At 36.0% G+C, this 4,552-nt stretch overlaps 1 pseudogene; it reads right to left on the minus strand.

Moving 5' to 3' along the window:
• Window positions 1-257: 257 nt before the first annotated feature.
• LOC148755119 (tRNA methyltransferase 10 homolog A pseudogene) lies at window positions 258-4,245 on the minus strand (annotated as a pseudogene).
• Between the last annotated feature and the right edge of the window lie 307 nt (window positions 4,246-4,552).

The raw sequence follows: 4,552 nt of genomic DNA on the forward strand, positions 1-4,552 counted from the left end.
ATGAGAATGTTTCAAAGGGACCATAACAGATAATATAATGACCTTTTACTAGGAAATTACAGTCAGTGATTCAGTGCAGGAAAATGAGTCACCATGTTAGACAAAAAGCAATAGAAGTTTACAGAAGTAACAAGGGTGAACGTTTTATCAGAGAAGGAGCAAATCACTAAAATGAAATACCATAGTTATTAAAGATAACTCACTTTTAAGTATTCAGAAGTTCCAAGTAAGTAAATTAGACTCCTGATGCCCTTAAATTGTATTATTATTTTTATTCTGGGTACAATCTAACATTTTTTTCATTTTGTTTTTTGCATGTCAGTTCCTGTTTACCATTAATAACAGAATCATACATGATATGGACAAACATGTATATACAAGTGTATGCATATTTTCATACATGCTTATCTTATTTACAGAAATATACATTTATATTAGCTAGATTATATGACAGTAGGCAGATGCATATGTAAAGTTAACTTCATTTACTTTAAGAACCAACACATATGTGATTTAATAAAAGTATATATAGAAGGAAAAGATAGCTGCTGAGAGATATTTCTTCTTAAATCTAGGTAAAGACAAAATTGATCCTTTAACAGCCTTTAAAAATAATATAGCCTAAAAAAAATAAATTTCGTAATTGAAATAATTTACCACCATTATTTGAATTAAGAAAATATATTAAAGAGTGATTGCTTTAGAATCACAAAAAGGCATCACAAAAGAGGAATAGAGTCAGGCTCTATAGTGAAAAGAAATAAATTACTGAGCTTATCAATCTGATGCGTCTTCCTAAAATCACTATATTCCTTCAACGTTATTAAATTCAATATAAAAGCTGCAAATAGATGGTAACCTCCCATACAAAACGTTTTGGTACCATACAGGAGATTTATGATTTATGAATATCTGCCTCCACAAATAAGTAAGCAGTAAATCAGAAAGACATTGATATAAACATAAAATAAAAAAACGGAAAGGTCATAAGGCACATTCTGAAGAACACAACCCAGTAAATAAGAGAATGGAGGTTTAATAAAGTTAATAAAGTAAAATTCTCAAAAAAACTCTTGAGGCTTAGAAAACTATTTTTAAAAATTATACATTTAAATCACATGCAAAAACAAAAAGTGCTTTCTTACAAGGGCTTTTTATCACTTAGCTCTGAAAATTTTTTTTAAATGCACAACAGAAATAACAAAATGAAATTTTCTTCCAATTTGAATGTTCTATGAAGAAACTCATTTTCTCCAAGTTTTTCCTTAAACTAGAAAACAAAAACACAGATGATGCCTATTTGTGGTACAGAGTCTGTAGATTCAGTGCTATTTTCTTTATCCTACTTTTCTACTTCATGTGGTAAATCTAGTTTTTTTCCTGCTATTTTCTTCCTCATTAATCACTATCCAATTCACCTTCAACCCTGGCAGACTTCTTGTCATGGGAAGAACTTTCACAGGCATTGTCTATGGGAACAGTTCCTTTCCATAGGGGTTAAGACAGAAAAAAAAAAATGCTTCTTGCAGTCTCTTGTTTCCAGGTATTCAAGAATAATCTCAAACACATGATTAATTGCCAAAACTTTTCTGCTATTCATCGTCACAAAATTTCCAAGGGGGAGCTGTACACCATCAGTTCCATGATCTGATGTCTGTTTATCTGTGAGTCCCTTGCGATGGTGGTCATCTCCTAATCGTCCAGTCACACAGGCCTTTGATTCATCTAATTCCTTCAGTATATTGGGTGAACGTGATGTAAAATAAATCAGGTCCTCTTTCTTTATGAATTCACTATAGCGCTCTGGTGTGAAGTGTATATCTTTCAAGTGACCCATCCTTTGCCATTTTCATCCATGTGCTTTGTTTTTTGTTTCTTCCCAGAAAGGAAAGAAATTTAACCCAGAAACTAAGTATCTTTACCTGCAGAAATAAAGCTGTGGGGTCATTTTTTTCCTGGATAGCATTTTTAAAAAACATTTTTATTAAATTAGAGCTAGCATACAATATTATATTAGTTTCAGGTCTACACCATAGTTATTTAACATGTATACACCTAAAGACCATGGCTTGTCAAGTAAAACTGCACAGGATACAGTGCTCGTGGATTTTCTGCATAACATCATTGAATCTGCTTATGAAGTTTCTTAATGTCCTTTAATACCATCAAGCTGGCAAAACTGCCATCAAAGATAAGGCGAAGTGTACTATGAACAACATCACTTCGAATACTTTTCTGTCATTTCCATCTGAGTTTGATTCCACTTGACATTGTCACTCTAATTGCTTTCTCTTGCATTTTTTCCTTCTGCTTTTGTTTGCAGAGCTCTCCTTTTTTTCCCCCATTGTTTCTGTTTTATTAGCTTTTTCATTTAGATATTGGTTCAAAGTCCTTGCCTAATCTTGGTTTCTGGCTCTTTTGATATTCACTTAAGTCTTGCTATCTTTCAACAAAGAACCTACATGGGAAGAAGGGAAAGATTTTCCTCCTCTACAAAATATAGACGCAGATGTAGGTACCGTTGCAAATATAAATTGCAAAAATTCCCAGGACTCAACCCATAGGGTGTGCGATTTTGTAAAGTAAGTTTCTAATAGCTTATTTTCTTATATGTTTGTTCTCCCTACTTAAAAGTCAAATGCAGAGGAAAATATTCTGGTTAATTTCACATTGCACATGTTAAATTCTCTGGTTCATTAAGGTTTTACCATTTTTCATAGTTGTTCTGGAAGTGTTCCGGTGACTTAAGATCGTGCGTCAGATGGAAAAGTAAACTGAACACTGCATTTCCAGAAAACTTATGTCTGCACAAAAACCTGCACACAAATGTTTATAGCAGCTTTATTCATAGTTGCCAAAACTTGGCAGCAGCCAAAATGTCCTACAGTGGGTAAATGGATAAATAAAGTGTGGTACATCCAGACAATGGAATATTATACAGAGATAAAAATAAATGAGCTGTCAAACCATGAAAAGACACGGAGGAACCACAGCTGTATACTACTAAGTGAAAGAATCCAGCCTGAAAAAACTGCACACTGTATGATTCCAACTATATGACATCCTGGAAAAGGCGAAACTCTGGAGGCAGTAAAAAAGATAAGTGGTGTCAAAGATATAAACAAATCCGAATGTTATAGGTTGGTGCAAAAGTAATTGCAGTTTTTGCAATTATTTTTAATCTTTTAAACCACAATTACTTTTGCACCAACCAAATAGTTAAAAGTAGTAAGGACAGATTTTAATCAAGTGCAATAGGGAAAAGAATCCAGTGTAAACTGAACTAGAGTTTGATCTACGCAGAGAAGACTGAATGTTTGTTTTAAAGAGGGAAGGAAGAAGTAGGGAGAGGGAATGGCAGGAGCTTGAGAAGAATTAGGGAAGTGCAAAATTACAAAAAGGGGAAGGGAGGATTGGTCCCTGTGAAAGCATCTGAGTTTGCTAACTGGCAAATGTCAAAGATTGGCTCCCGCCCTCCCACAGAGGCTGGGAAACAGGAGCCCTGTCTTCCGGGGTTGGCTGGAACAAACAGTCAATTCTTTTGGTACCTTGAGTTTCCTCAGGCAGGTACTTTAAGCAGGACTAGGGTCATCCTAGGAATGCTGCCTTGGGATGTTAGAAACTATGCCTGTGTTTGTTCAAGGCTTTATAGGTCAAGGTGAGACTTAGCCAAGAAGAGGACTCAGAGGAGCCTGGCTAGAGTTTGGAGAGAATTATTGTCAGTGGTTGCCAGGGATTCTGGGGGAGGGAGGGATGAATAGGTGGAGCACGGGGGATTTTTAGGGCAGGGAAACTATGCTGTATGATACTGTCATGGTGGATACAGGTCATTATACATGTGTCAAAACCCACAGAATGTACACCACCAATAGTGAACCCTAATGTAAACTGTGGACTTCAGTTAATAATAATGTGTCCACTCTGGCTCACCCATTGTCACACAGTGACCACATTAATGCAGGATGTTAATAGGGAAGGAAGAATGCGGCAGAGGTGGGTATATGGGGACTCCGGGTGTTTTCTGTTAATTTTTTCTGTAAACTGAAAACTGCTCTAAAAATAAAGTTTATTTATTAAAAAAGGGAATTTTCAGATGGTATTTTTTCATTTTTATTACATTTGAGTGGAATGAATAAATGCGAAGTGAATAATACTAATTGTTGTTATAGTCAATGTAACACCTTATAAACTTGAAGACATCTTTAGCACTCTGTGTAAAGGAAAAGTTATTATTGAAAAGCTGATTGCTTCAAATGTAATGTCTAACATTTAAAATGCCTACAGGAAAAGGAAGCCCCCTACCTCACACAGATAGATAATGGCTCTTAGGAGTTTGAGGTCTCCCCGCCCCCAGTGGGCCTTGCTAACGTGGTCCTCACAAAAACTTAGTGAGATAAGCAGGGAAGCCATATGGCGCCCGCGCAGACAGCCAGTGCCATGGAGTCTCTGGAGACAGTTTTCAGCATGTGGTTTGGCTGAGTTTCCCTGAGAAAACACCCAAAAGGCACCTATTCAGTGCCTGGCACAGAGGAGGTCCTGAAGAAATTAATCA

The sequence above is a fragment of the Rhinolophus sinicus genome, chromosome 16, assembly GCF_057876585.1.
Source record: "Rhinolophus sinicus isolate RSI-liver-muscle chromosome 16, RSI-T2T, whole genome shotgun sequence".
NCBI lineage: Eukaryota > Metazoa > Chordata > Mammalia > Chiroptera > Rhinolophidae > Rhinolophus > Rhinolophus sinicus.